Source organism: Nicotiana tabacum, chromosome 22 (assembly GCF_000715075.1).
Source record: "Nicotiana tabacum cultivar K326 chromosome 22, ASM71507v2, whole genome shotgun sequence".
Taxonomy (NCBI): domain Eukaryota; kingdom Viridiplantae; phylum Streptophyta; class Magnoliopsida; order Solanales; family Solanaceae; genus Nicotiana; species Nicotiana tabacum.
In genome coordinates, this window is record NC_134101.1 from 7,670,923 (window position 1) to 7,687,139 (window position 16,217).

Consider the following 16,217-nt stretch of genomic DNA (forward strand, 5'->3'; position numbering starts at 1 on the left):
TTAAACGCACTAAAACGTCGATTATGAAGCGATCTCGAACTCAAGATTATACACCCACATAGACTTTATCCTTCATTGATGAAGATACAAAGGGAATCATCCAACCCCATAACGATGCACTGGTAATATCCGTACTCATGAATAAAACTACGAGTAAGCGTGTGTTAATTGATCCAGGTAGCTCGGCCAATATCATCAGATCGAGGGTCGTAGAACAGCTCGGCCTGCAAGATCAGGTCGTACCCGCAACTATGGTTCTAAATGGATTCAATATAACATGTAAAACCACTAAAGGCGAGATTACCCTACCGATAAATGTGGCCGGAACCATCCAGCAAACAAAGTTTCACGTGATCGAAGGTGATATGAGATATAACGCCCTCTTCGGAAGGCCGTGGATCCACAGCATGAGAGCCATACCCTCGACCCTACACCAGGTCCTCAAATTCCCAAGATCGGGAGGTGTCAAAATAGTGTACGGGGAATAACCAGCCGCAAAGGAAATGTTCTCCATCGAAGAAGCAAAATCAATATCCTCGCCTTCGCCGATAAAAGGATCAGGTTCAAAGCAGAGCGCCAAATAGCAATCACAGACATTGGCTTCGACCCAGCCAGGTAAGCAGAACGTTGAAGAAGACGATGATGATCGACGGATCCCTCGATCCTTCGTAACCCCTGATGATTTTGATCCCACCAAATCAACAATTGAGGAATTGGAGCAAATCGTACTGATCGAACACTGGCCCGAACGAAAGGTATACCTGGGAACGGGTTTGAGCCCCGAACTCAGGAAGAAACTCATTCAATTTCTTATCAATAACATCGACTGTTTTGCCTGGTCCCATCTAGATATAACAGGGATCCCGCCGGACATAACGACGCACCAGTTAAGCTCGAACCCTATGTTCAGACCGGTGAAGCAAAAAAGAAGACTCCAGTCCAAGGAAAAGCACGCATTCATAAAGGACGAGGTAACCAAACTTCTCAAGATAGGGTCTATTCGGGAAGTAAAATACCCCGAATGGTAAGCCAATGTGGTTGTTGTACCTAAAAAAGGAAACAAACTTAGAATGTGTGTGGACTATAAGGATTTGAACAAAGCATGCCCTAAAGATTCCTTTCCACTGCCCAACATCGATCGTATGATCGATGCCACGGCCGGCCACGAGATCCTCACCTTTCTCGACGCCTATTCCGTGTATAATCAAATTCAGATGAACCCGGACAACCGGGAAAAAACTTCATTTGTGACCCGATATGGAACATATTGTTATAACGTATTGCCCTTCGGGCTAAAAAATGCAGGAGCTACTTATCAACGCTTAGTAAACAGAATGTTCGAAGAACAAATAGGTAAAACGATGGAAGTCTATATTGATGACATGCTAGTTAAGTCCCTGCGCGCAGAGGACTATTTGGCCCATTTGCAGGAAACGTTCAAGATTCTGAGGAAATACAACATGAAGCTCAACCCCGAAAAATGTGCTTTCGGGGTTGGTTCGGGCAAGTTCCTCGGCTTCATGGTCTCAAATCGGGGAATTGAGATCAACCCCGACAAAATCAAGGCCATCGAAGACATCACCATCGTGGACAGCGTGAAAGCTGTACAAAGGTTAACAGGAAGAATTGCAGCCTTAGGCCGGTTCATTTCAAGATCATCGGATCGAAGTCACAAATTTTTCTCCCTACTCAAAAAGAAGAACGACTTTGCCTGGACACCGGAATGCCAACAAGCGTTACAGGAATTAAAACGATACCTCTCGAGCCCGCCACTGCTTCATACTCTGAAAGCGGACGAGCAGCTCTACCTGTACTTGGCGGTATCGGAAGTCGCCGTAAGCAGCGTCCTAGTTCGAGAAGAGCAAGGTACGCAATTTCTCGTTTATTAAGTAAGTCGGACCTTAGAGGAAGCGGAAACTAGGTATCCGCACTTAGAAAAATTGGCACTTGCCCTGGTAAGCGCATCTAGAAAGTTAAGGCCGTACTTTCAATGTCACCTCATAAGCGTATTAACCACCTGCCCACTCCGTAATATTTTACATAGGCCCGAACTATTAGGCCGATTGGCCAAATGGGCCATCGAACTCAGTGGGTACGATATCAAATATCAACCCCGCACGACCATCAAGTCTCAAATTTTGGCAAACTTCGTGGCCGACTTCACGCCAACCCTCATACCCGAAGTCGAAAAGGAACTCCTTTTGAAATCAGGTATATCGTCCGGGGTATGGATCCTTTTTACGGACGGTGCTTCGAATATAAAGGGGTCTGGGTTAGGCATAGTTTTGAGACCCCCCACGGGTAACATTATTAGGCAAGCTATTAAAACTATCAGGTTAACTAACAACGAGGCTGAGTATGAAGCCATGATTGCAGGTCTCAAACTAGCTAGAAACTTGGGAGCAGAAGTCATTGAGGCGCATTTTGACTCTTTGCTAGTGGTGAGTCAAGTAAACAAAACCTTCGAAGTCCGAGAAGGTAGGATGCAAAGGTATCTGGACAAACTGCTTATCACCTTACACTATTTCAAACAATGGACCCTACGACATGTTCCACGAGAATGGAATAATGAGGCCGATGCTCTCGCAAATTTGGGATCGTCGGTAGAGGTAGGTGATTTGAGCTCGGGGACTGTCGTCCAACTTTCAAGATCGGTAATAGAAAATGGGCACGCCGAAATAAATTCTACTAGCTTAACCTGGGATTGGAGAAACAAGTATATTAAATACTTGAAAAACGGAAAGCTCCCTTCAAACCCTAAAGATTCCAGGGCCCTACGGACTAAAGCTGCTCGATTTACGTTGGCTGCGGACGGAACACTATATCGAAGAACATTCGATGGACCGATGGCGGTATGCGTGGGTCCGGGAGATACCAATTACATCCTCCGGGAAGTACACTAGGGCACTTGTGGCAATCACTCCGGTGCCGACACATTAGTTTGAAAAGTGATCAGAGCGGGGTATTATTGGATCGATATGGGCAAAGATGCGAAAAAATTTGTTCGAAAATGTGATAAATGTCAGAGGTTTGCGCCAATGATCCATCAAGCCGGGGAACAACTTCACTCGGTCCTATCCCCGTGGCCATTCATGAAATAAGGGATGGACATCGTCGGCCCTCTGCCGTCGACCCTAGGTAAAGCCAAATTTATTTTATTTATGACTGACTATTTTTCTAAGTGGGTTGAAGCGCAGGCGTTCGAGAAAATAAGAGAGAAAGAAGTTATAGACTTTATTTGGGATCATATCATATGCCGATTCGGGATACCCACCGAAATAGTATGCGACAATGGGAAGCAATTCGTTGGCAGCAAAATCACAAAATTCTTCGAAGATCATAAAATAAGAAGGATATTATCAACACCATACCACCCCAGTGGGAACGGTCAGGCCGAATCAACGAACAAGACTATTCTTCAAAACCTGAAGAAGAGATTGAACGACGCGAAGGGAAAATAGAGAGAAATCCTGCCAGAAGTCCTTTGGGCATACCGAACAAGGTCAAAATCCAGTACGGGGGCGACCCCATTCTCCTTAGTATATGGTTCCGAAGCATTGATACTAGTCGAAGTCGGTGAAGACTAGTCCCAGATTTCGATTCATGACGGAAGAATCAAATAACGAGGCTTTGAACACCAGCCTTGAATTATCGGACGAAGGACAAGAAGCTGCCCTCATCCGATTGGCCGCCCAAAAGCAACTAATCAAAAGGTACTATAATCGAAGAACTAAACTTTGCCATTTCAAGCCCGGGGACTTAATGTTAAGAAAAGTCACCATCAATACTCGGAATCCAAAGCAAAACACTCACTCTACCATTTAAGCCTACGGGCTACTTACATTTTGAGTTCGAAACATTCACCCGACTATTAAGCCTACGGGCTATTGTTATTCCGAGTTCGAGCAAAGCACTCACTCTACCATTAAGCCTACGAGCTACTTACATTTAGAGTTCGAAACATTCACTCGACTATTAAGCCTACGGGCTATTGTTATTCCGAGTTCGAGCAAAGCACTCACTCTACCATTAAGCCTACAGGCTACTTAAATTTCGAGTTCGAAACATTCACTTGACTATTAAGCCTACGGGCTACTGTTATTCCGAGTTCGAGAAAGCACTCACTCGACCATTAAGCCTATGGGCTACTTACATTCCGAGTTCGAAATAATCACTCGAATATTAAGCCTACGGGCTACCTTTATCTCAAGTTCGAGCAAGCACGCACTCGACCATTACGCCTACGGGCTACAATATTTCAAGTTCCAAACATTCACTCGACGGATTATGTTCCTTCAAAATTTGAATCATTGACTCAACAAGCAAACCCAGGGGCTACAAATCTGATCGATCAGAGAGACTACAAGGTCAACATTCGATTAAAAGTCTTCACAAAACAAAAACAAGTCGACCTGATTATACATATATATACGAAAATTGCCTACAAGATTAATGTACAAACATAAAGAATTAGAAACTAAGCTTCCTGGTCGAGCTCTTCCCCGTCCTCGGATCCTCTTTCGCTACCATCATCATCATCATCATCAGAAGCCAAGGCTTCAGCTTCCGCTTCGAGCTATTTTGCCTTTTTTACCTCTTCGGTAAGGTCAAAACCTCGAGCGTGTATATCCTCGAGGGTCTCCCTCCGAGACCTACACTTAGCAAGTTCGGCAACCCAATGAGCTCAAGTATCGGCGGCCTTCGCCGCTGCCCGGGCCTCCATCTGAGCAGCCTTAGCATCAACCCGATATATAACAATGGACTTATCCGCCAAGACTTTCGACGACTCAACCTCCGCCTTAGCCTCAGCAAGTCGTGTTTCAAGCTCCTCAATCTTCTTAGCTTGAACCGACCCCTTTTGTTTGGCACTTCGAAGTTGAACGTCGGCCGATAATAATTTTGTTAAGATGGTTTCTTTTTCCGCTGCCAGGCGGTCGAGGGTCTCCTTCCACCGATTGCATTCAGCTCGGATTTGATCGACTTCTTCTCCAAGTAACCCGATCTTTTCGATCTTTTGCTGCAACTGAGACAACGAAGGGTTAACTTCCACGGTTGAGTCAGACCCATACTTTAACAGAACGAGGCTCACCTGCTTATCGAGCTCGACCCCTTCTTCATGAACCTTAGCCAAATCCGCTTGGAGGTCCTTTATAGCCTCGTCCTTTTGGCTGCAAAGAAGCCGCAGGGCATCTCTCTCACCTGAGACCTTCCGGAGCTCAGCCTCACACTGGCTAAGATCGACTCGAAACCTACTAATGGCCTGCACAGTAAGAAACATGAGTCAAGTATGGAAAAGAACAAAGAAACCAAGTATGGAAGAATCATTATCCGAGTAATGAAACGCTGAGCCTCCTTTAATAAAAGAGAAGCGTCACCGATATCGGAACCATCGTCGACTCCAGTAAAACAATCCCTAAAAGGATCCCCTACACCAGAGCATACGCCGATATCGGGAGTCTTCAATTCTCGAGCTTCCTTCAGCGCCTCCTCAGAAAAAGATGGAAGAGAAGGCGAATCACCCATTGTCATAGCCCCGAGCAAATCGCTCGGAGTACTCTGGTCGAGATTCTGGTCTTCGGAAACAACCCCGACAGGCACAACCGCCATCGGCTCGGGAACTCTGGCAACCTCGATGGCCTCCGTAGACCATACTACCAAAGCCGAGGAGCTATTTTCTTCTTCTTCTTCTTCTTCTTCTTCTTCTCTCAGTCGTTGGACCAAGTCAATCGAAAGGGCAATTGTTTTTCTCTTCACCCTGCGAGTTTTGGGCTTGGGGTCCTCTGACCGAGAGGAAGCTTTTCGCTTCTTATCTTCCCCATGTTTAGGGACCAGGGACTTGTTTCCTTCCTTGCCGCTCGAAGACCTCAAAACGGCATCCCTGGTTACGCCTGCACAAGAGGAAATCGGTAACGAATAGAACGCAAAGAATACTTCGAAGGAAACAAGAAGCAAATCTCACCATGGTTCTTGGCCTCCCATCAGCCTTTTGCCAAATCACGCCAAGCGCGCTCGACGTAAGAGGAGGTCGAGGCTAACTTCCAAACCCAGTCCTCGAGGTCGGGCACCGCTTGTAGCATCCAAGGGGCAGCTGAACATCAGGGAAGGACATCAGAAAAAATCGGATAAGCACCTGAAAATTGAACAAAAATCACTTACGGTCAAAATTCTATTCTTCAGGGAACGACATCTTCTCCTCCGGAATGAGATCATGGGTCCTCACTCGGATATAACGACCCATCCAACCTCGATCCTTGTCTTCATCGATGCTCGACATCAATGCCTTCGATGCTCGACGATGAAGTCTGATTAGTCCTCGAAAGATCTGAGGCCGATACAGTCGAATGAGGTGGTTCAGAAAAAAATCCAACCCTCCGGCTTTGATACAGAAGAAGCGCAATAAGATCACTATACGCCATAAAGAGGGATGGATTTGGCCATGGGTGACTTGATACCTTTTGCAGAAATCAATAATCACCGGGTCGACGGGTCCTAGTGTGAAGGGATAAGTGTAAACACTTAAAAACCCCTCCACGTAAGTGGTAACACCTCATCGGAAGACGAAATTTGCAACACGACCTCGGAACCCCAGTTGCAGTCTTTTCGGACGGCCTCGAGGTGATCCTCCGTTATAGAGCATGTATACATCGATACGTGTTCATATCGACCCGGAACGGAGGAAGGGTTCTCCACCTTAAAATCGATTTTCAAAATGCACGGGCCAGGAACATAGTCATGAACTGACGGCTCCACCGGCGCCTTATCATCAGACGGCCGTGAGGAAGAGGCTTTTCCTTCTGAGGTACGGTTTTGAAAGTTTTCGCCATTGATATGAAAGGAAAGAGTGCAAAGGAAGAAATAGACAGCACCAAAATTCTGGGATGGACGACCCCGTAGCAGCGAAGTAGAGAGGATAAATAGGAAAGTTTGGAAGAAGAAAAGGCGCAAAAGTGGTAAAAGTTATGTGGAAAGACTATTTATAGACTAAGGCTTGACGGTTCAGTATCAGCAGTGGCCGACCACCGTCTGACACACATTAAATGCCTTGGTAAAATCGAGCCGATGGGACAGCTATCACATACGTCGAGATCTGGTTCGATAAAAATGTCGGCATAAATTTGATCGAGCCGCAGGGAAATCATATCGTTCCTCGCCACATCCTTTCCGAGAAACGATGGGACTATCTGTGTACGGTCAAAACCGATTCTCGGTCATAAAGACCGGTCGAGACAATGACGTTTCAATCGAAGGGTATCCACATGGCAAGCTCGGACGAATTCCGAAGTAGAGACGTCGAGCTTCGAGCTATAAGACCAATCAACGGCAAAACTCGATATCATTATCGAGCCCGCATCCGAATCGGACTACGGGGCAATGCCGATCGACACAGGCCCCGAATATCGATGCTCCAAGGCAGAACCGAGCTCGAACTAAGACTGGGGATTCGATCTAGCACCGAGCTCGAGTCAGTGCCAAGCTCGCAGACAAGAGCCGTTACAACCGCACCAAGGGAGAGAATCTTGGCGAGAATCAAGGGAGAGACAAACCATTATGGGTTCTCCACTATATGTATTATTTATGTTGTTATAGACAAAGTAATGACCCTCTACTATAAAAAGGAAGATAGACTGCAATACACAAGGTCCTCATAAAATACATTAAGATTTCATTGTGCTTGTTCTCCTAATATTTTCGAGTCTTCCCGTCCATCATTCCCATTTCATAGTAAAAAATACCTGTATTGTTATTTTGTATCAAAGAAATTTGCATACCCTTAGAACCATATCTAAATTTAACGTTATCCGATTTTTCGGATAAACAACGTTATTATTCCGGTTTTATTACCGTGAATATTATTTTATGTGGGGGTTTATTCCCAACACTGAGTTTATTGACATTCTCAGATTAGATTCCGCCAATCGGATCGTTACTCGTTACTTCATCGATCTCGATTTCGCAGCTGAGTTTGAAATCGTGAGGCCGACGAATCAGTATGAAAATTACAACAGTCATTGCCGAAAGTGTTTGTTGGCAAAAGTGAAGAATTAAAGCAGATATTGAGAGTAATGTGCGACTCCGCGAGACGGTCGTTGAAAAGCAGAGGCCTTCACATTCCTCCGTGGAGAAAACACCGGTTTATGCAGAACAAGTGGCTCGGTTTGTACAAACGGACAACTAATATCATGCCGTCGGCGAACTCGCCGGTGTGGTTATCACCGTCAAAGGATACGAATGGAATAAAGTGCAGGACCGTCGGGTTTCACGCTGCCGCCGTGAACGGCAGCTGTCTGTTGTTTCCCGCGACAACCCGTACTAGATGAGATAGCAACAATTAATCAAATTTTTTAATAACGTAATTAATATAGAGTTTTATTTATTGTCTGTTTCATTTCATATTTACTTATTATTTGATTAGACATGAAATTTTATTAACAAGATTATTTGATTTGTATTTTGTACTTTATACTGACAGTACTGAATAAAAATGTAAAACTACTAATTGAAAAATTATTCCATAAGAATTATTTACATGTTTAAATTCAACGGTTTGATGAATAAGTCTTTTCAATTATTAACATTAACAAAATCTCCTAAGTAATAAACCAATTAGAATATTTATATATTGACAGTATTCCTATTAACTCGTTGATTTACATGAACAAGGACAGTGTTTTTATATCGACAGTGTTTTCAATATTGATATATTGGCATTATTCCGAGCAACTCTTTAATTTTAAATTTCGTTTTGAAAAATTAGAAGGGTTGTAGTTGCCAAATCTAGTACAAGAACAAGGGCATGTTTTGGAGAAAATCAGTTTATTGCTCACCATTACATGTGTTGGAAAATACACTTTAAAGGGTCGTTTAGTAGTATGCATTATATAAAATAATGTATGCATTACCTTTGTGTATTAACAATACCTTGTTTGTATACCTTTTGAACCCATGTATTAGTTATGCAAGGATTAATTATGCATGCATTAGCTTAGATAAAGACAAAATTATACTTCAAAATTTATGCTTGATTAAAATATGTTATTATATTAATGCAATTTTGAAATACTTAGCATATTTTCTTTTTTTATAAATAAGTATCCAGTTCTATACTACAATATAAGTAGACAAATCAAATAACTTTTTAAAACCTTTTTCATATAAAAACATTCCTCAGCATATGTTTCTTTTAAAAAGATAAAGTAATGGACTAGTTATGAGGGTATTTTTGTAAACAAACAATATTTTTAAAAATTGTACAATATTTTAATACATCAAACCAAATAATGGATAAGAAATATGTCACCATAAATTAATACCAGTATTACGAATACACTCTATTAAGCATGATTCTTATGCACCCTACCAAACGACCCCTAATTGTTCTAGGGCTGGGGAACTAGGGTTCATCATGTAACGTGAGGATTTTGAACGACTAGTGATTCGAGTCATGTTGCTTGTTTGACCAAAAAATAATTATCTTTGGCTAAACTAATTGAATGTATTTAGTGAGGGGTTATGCCTAGCTAGTAATAATAACTTCAGATGTGAATTTAATGTATCAATATCAATAATGGAAAATAAGTATCAAGCATTTAATGACATTAAATGACATTAAAGTAAATAGGAAGAATGATTCACCCAATATCGAATTGGATGAATGATTCCTCTTCTGACTATGATGAATGACAGATAAATACAAGAATTTCGGAGTCTTTTCTCAGAGAGTCAGTTTTATCAAGGAGGTTCTTGTCAGAGGACCCCCTTCTCTGATCTATCTCTTTCTATTTATAGGGACATACCCCCAATTAATCCTAAAAGTACAAATATAAAGAATATCTAACGGAATATTCTCTTAACGGTTCTATTACTAAACTTGCCGTTACTGCTCCCTCTGATACTCGACCTTGGCCATGACTGGCTGCTCGGCGATGAATCCCATTAGTTACTCGTCAACCTCGACCAAATTACCTGTTGCAACATCACTTCGTGTTGAGTGCCCTTAGGCGAATTTTGACCCATGCATTGTTGTAAACGATTTATTTCTGCTTTGTAGAAATATTGTAAGTCTCCTAAACTAGCGTGTATTCACAATATAACAAGTACTAATCAAAATATTAAGAGTCATAATTTATGTCCATCAAATTAGGATAAATTAATATTAGTGTGATTGTTTATCCACAATATGTACGCGACAAATGGACCTTGACAAGTGGAAACGAGGCGGTACCTCGGTTTTGAATCTTGTTGCACACTCTTTGTTAGAGGCTTGTTGGTTGAACAGTTTTGTTATTTCCTTAATTGTTTTACTTGCATTTGTCCGTATTGACTTCTTGATGTTCTTAATCGGTTCTCATTCCTTGTTACCTTTATTGTTTTAGATTCCGTTGCTAGCTTACATTATTGAAATGCTTTATTGTCATTTATTTCCTCATCTTCCAATTTGGCCATACTATACCTTCTTCAGTTTCTTTTATCCTAGTAGATGTCTTGACCTGGCATTGTCACCACTCTACCGAGGTTAGGTTTGATACTTACTGGGTATCATTATGATGTACTCATACTACGCTTCTACATATTTTTTGTATAGATCTAGGTACTTCTGCCCGTGCTGGATATCAGTGATTGATTAGCCATTTCAAAGATTTCTAGGTACACCTGTCCGACGTTCGCAGGCCTCGAAGTCACATTCTATTTTTAGATGTTCTACTGTTTACTTCCTGTTCAAACAATATTGTATTTCTAGACTATTAGCACACTCCTGTAGAGCTTATGACTTAGTTCCACCAGATTTTGAGAGTCATTCATAAGTTGTACCGTTGGAGTCTTGTTATGATAGTTTAATAGTTAATTTGATGTTTAAGTTATTATTTATGCTATTTCTCAATTCACGACATCCTAGTGTGGGAAATTGGGGTCGTGACACTGGGCCATAGGCACTAGGCTTTGTCATGCGCCATAACGTGCCAAAGTTCAAGATAGATTTTCCTTCTTGTGCTCCTGATTTTCATGTTGCCCAGTTCACCTAGCGCTACAACTCGCGTAGTAAGCTCTCTTTTTCCTTTCAACCCTAGACCTCGCGATACGTATTGCATGTCGTAGATGTATGTCTTGGACAAAATCTTCTCAAGCCATAGTTGATAGTCCTCGCGTCCCGAGGCCACCACGTAACATCCAAGGAAGCCTGCTAGGCATCCTAACATTGTGAGGATTGACGAGAGCCAGGTATAATGCGGTAATCAGAGAGAATGACTTGTTGTATTTCTATTCATAAATACAAGAGATTTATGCACTTTCACAAGACTCTATCAAAGGAAACTAAACCAAAAAAAATAAAGGAAAATATTCTAAGGATCAGCTCCGATAATTGAGTCACCTATTTATGAAAAGTAATCTTACAACTCACTATTTATTCGATAACACTCCTCCTCAAACTGGAGCATAGATGTCACAACCCCTATTTTTCACTTAAGGATGTCGTGATGGAACCTATTCTCTAAGACTGGGTAAGCCTAACATTTATTGATAGCTTAATGGAAATAATAAAATTGAGATAATAAAATAAATAGATATAGCTCATAAATACTCCAAGGTGGAACATCAACAACATAATCCCCAAAATCGGTGGAACTAAGTCATAAGCTCTATAGGATGCTCTAAATTCTCTAATACAACACTGTCTGATAATGGGATAAACAATAATGAGAAGATAACAGAAGGTAACTGCGAGTCCTGCGAGCGTCTACCTGGATCTGCACAAAAATATGTAAAAGTGTAGCATGAGTACACCACAACGGTACCTAGTAAGTATCAAAACTAACCTCGATGGAGTAGTGACGAGGCCAAGTCAAGACACATATTAGAACTAGAAAACTAAACAAAGTATAGTATAGTCAAATAATGGAAGACGAGGAAATGAATGACAATAAAGCAGTTCAATAATGTAAGCTAATAACGGAATTTAAAGCAATAAAGGCAGCAAGGAGTGAACACATAATAAGAACAACAAGAAATAAATACAGACAAATACAAATAAGGCAAATGAAGAGATAACAAAACGGTTCAACCAATAAGCCTCTTTAACATATAATGTACAACAAGAATCACTACCGAGGTACCACGCCTCATATCCACATTTCATATTTTAAAACTACAAACTTTCCTTATACCGCCGTGTGTCACGACCCGGAATTCTCACATTCGGGACCGTGATGGCGCCTAACATTTCACTTGCTAGGCAAGCCAACGTTAGAGAAATCCTTGAGCCAATTTTTAAAACAATTTAAATAAGTAAAACCAATTAAACAGAAATAGAGCCAAAATAAAGTACGAAATAGCATAATAACACAATATCTAGTACAACCCGGATCTGGAGTCACAAGTACACGAGCTTCTAGAGGTTCTACATACAGAGTCTGAAATAAATACAACTGTCTCGAATGAGATGAACAGTTAATACGGAAAGAGGAAGGGGACTTCAAGGTCTGCGGACGCCAGCAGATCTACCTCGAGTCTCCAAATGCTAATCCGAGCTGATGCACATCACGTACAGCTGGGACCAGTACCAAAATCTGTACAAGAAGTGCAGAGTGTAGTATGAGTACAACCGACCCAATGTACTCCGTATGTGTCGAGCTTAACCTCGACGAGGTAGTGACGAGGCTATGACAAGACACTCACGTAAATAAACTTGTACAGACGGAAATATATGTAAAACATAACAACAAATAAAGAATTAACAAGTACTATTGGGAGGGGACATGTGAAAGGGGTACAAGATACGATAACTACAATAGGGAATGATAATAAGAAACAATCAATAAACCTTCAGTCAATGAAATGGATAAACATAATGAATATAAACTACACGGCATCACCCGTCGTGTTTTTACTCTCAACCTCACCATGAAACAATAATAATGACACGATATCACCCTTCATGCTTTTACTCTCATTCTCTCCATAAAATGATAAATACGGCACGACATCACCCTTCGTGCTTTAACTCTCTCTCCTTTACCATGAAGCAATGAATATATAACATTTGGTAGAAAGAATATTCTAGAATAAACCTTACGTCAACAATGTTTCCACAATATCGAGCCTCAACTTCCAATAATATTCAATTATCACAAATAATTAATAAATGCAGAAAGAATGATCAATTAAGTAATAAACTAGTCTAGACATGAATATCATATTCAAAGAAGGAAATAAATCACGAGAAAGAAGTTTCAACCGCATGCTTTTACCCAAAAATAACGCATAAGTACACGTCACCTCACATATACGTTGTATCCAATATTTAAACACGTAGCAAATAGGCAAACAATTCCTAATCCCTCAAGTCAAGGTTAACCACGACACTTACCTCGCTTCAAAAATCAACTTAAAGCTCAACCACGACTTTTCCTTTCGAACAAGCCTCCGAGCCAACCAAATCTAGCAAATTATCAGCCAACGATACAAAATAAGCCTTAGGAACTACCCACGAATGAGAAAGGTTCAATTTAGGTCATTATTGAAAAAGTCACCAAAAGTCAACTCCCGGGCTCGCTTGGTCCAAACCCGAAATTCGGACCAAAACTCGATTACCCATTTACCAACGAGCCCGGTTATGCAATTTGTTTCGAAATCCGACCTCAATTTGAGGTCTAAATTCCAATTTTACAAAAGTCCCTAATTCTACCCAAATCTCCAATTTCTACCATGGAAGAACAAATATTAGGGCTAGGAATTAATGGGTGATGTTAGAAATGGAAGAAAATGAGTTAAAGTGTACAAACCTATGAATTGGTGTTGAGGTTTCTCTTCAAAATCACCTCTAGGTCGAACTCTAATGGAAGGTTTATGAAAAATGGGAGAAATCCCGTTTTGGAACTGTTTTAAATCACTAGAGTCAGGTGTTCATCGCGTTTGCGTGAAGCCTGACGCGTACGCGAAGAGCATGGCCTAACTAGCTTACGCGATTGCGAGTAACTCCACGCGTTCGCAAAGGTCTAGCCCGCCTCATATCTGCATTCACGAGACTAGGCTTGCGTTCGCGAAGAGTTACCTCAACTCCCCTGCCTAGCCTATCTAACGCTACGCGTTCGCGTTGACTGGTCGTGTTCGCGAAGAGCAAACCCCCCAATGCTCTGCATTCATGATTGAGGTCTCGCGTTCGCGTTGAACAAAATCCTCCCCAGTCCCAGATCCCCTTCGCGATCGCGAAGCACAACACACCAGATGACAGCTGAAGCTAAAAAAAATAGATTTTTCAAAGATCAAAAAGTTCGTAGGCTATCCAAAACTCACCCGAGCCCTCGAGGCTCCAAACCAAGATATACAGAAGTCCAAAAACCTCATACGAACTCGCTCGCGCGATCAAAACACCAAAATAACGCCTAGAACTACGAATCGGACACCAAACCAAATGAAATTTCCAATGAAACTCAAGAATTTCTATTTTAACAACCAGACGTCTGAATCACGTCGAATCACTTCCGTTTGGCACCAAATTTGGTAGACAAGTCATAAATATAGTAATGGACCTATACCGAGTTCCGAGACCAAAATACGGACCCGGTATCAACAAATTCAAACATCTGACAAATTTATAATTTTTTTAAATCTTTAGGGGTCATTTGGTATGGTATATAAGAATAATATTGAATAAGGTGCATTAATAATGCAGGGATTAGTAATGCAAGCATTATCTATGCATAGATTATTTCTTATCCATTGTTTGGTGTGGTGTATTAAAAATTAAAATCCATTGCATAAATTTTAAGAAAATTATTTGTTTACAAAAATACCCTCCATATTCTTTAGCTTTAAGGGACTTTAAGGATAATTTTGCCTTTAACCATTCTAATGCATGCATTAATTGCCTTGGTATTGCTAAACCATGGTTTGCTATGCATTAACTATACATAGGATAATACCAAATATGGTGTATAACTAATGCTTGTATTAGTTATACATAGTTGAAAAAGTGTACCAAACAAGGTTTTACTAATACACAAAGCTAATGCATACATTATTTTCTCTAATGCACTCTACCAAACGACCTCTTAAGCTTCAAATTTTCAACAAATTGCGATAACTCGTGCTAGGGACCTACGAATTCGATTCCGGGCATACGCCCAGGTCCCAAATCAAGATACGGACCCACTGAGATCGTCAAAACAAGGATACGGGTCCGTTTGCTCAACACATTGACATAAGTCAACTCAAATGGATCTTTAAGGCACAATTTCACATTTTGTTAATTTTTTAACATAAAAGCCTCCCGGAAAAAGACACGGATTATGCACGTAATTCGAGGAAGGCTAAAATGGGATATTTGAGGTTTCAAAACACAGAATTAATGTCTAAAACTCTATATGACCTATCGGGTCATCACACCGCGTGAGCCTTGCATTTAGATATTTTTGAAAATATTTTTTCCGAAATAGCTACACACACTTTAGCACCTTATGGTGCCGCGTGGCTTCAAGTAATTCCCTTACTAGCAACACACACATAAATCTCACCTTATTCTGCCGCATGCACATTAACCCCTATTCTTATACCGCCACATGCACATCAATATCACAACACAATAACAACTCGCACCACAAGTGCCCATGTGCCACAACTTGCAAAAATCAACAATACCAAAGTTACCACGACATATAGCTTACAGATGAACCACAACGAGAACAAGAACCTATAATAACAAAATGAATGAAAATTACTCAACAAGGAAAGATATCTCAATAATCAACAACTTCAATAACTCAAAATGAAGATATCCCCACAAAATCCAACTTCCAATTCAATTGTATAACATTAGCTTGACAACGAAAAAGATAGTATGAAATAGAAACTACGTCTAAATGCATGATAATAATTCAACACGAAGAGACATCATGAAATAATAACTTCAAATGAGAATAACTCCACAATTAAAAAGGCACATGACAATAAGAGTGATAACAACATCAATTAAGGCATACAAAAGCATGTTAGACAATAAAAGATAGAGCATATGATAACAACATCAAGTAAAGCATGTAAGAGAAATTTAACAATGGAAGATATAACATGATATTACAATTTCTAATTAAATGCATGAAAGAGCCTAAGAGTCTAATCTGGTCAAAATACCATACATAAGCCCATATATACATTCGTCACCTCATGTACACGTATTTCACATAATTCAAATAACACAAATCAACCCAAGTCCTAAGGGGTAT

The 16,217-nt window shown here is 40.8% G+C and overlaps 1 pseudogene; it reads right to left on the reverse strand.

The window, feature by feature from the left end:
- Window positions 1–5,607, reverse strand: part of LOC107830605 (E3 ubiquitin-protein ligase CHIP-like) — a 37,307-nt pseudogene extending 31,700 nt beyond the window's left edge.
- Window positions 5,608–16,217: the final 10,610 nt, after the last annotated feature.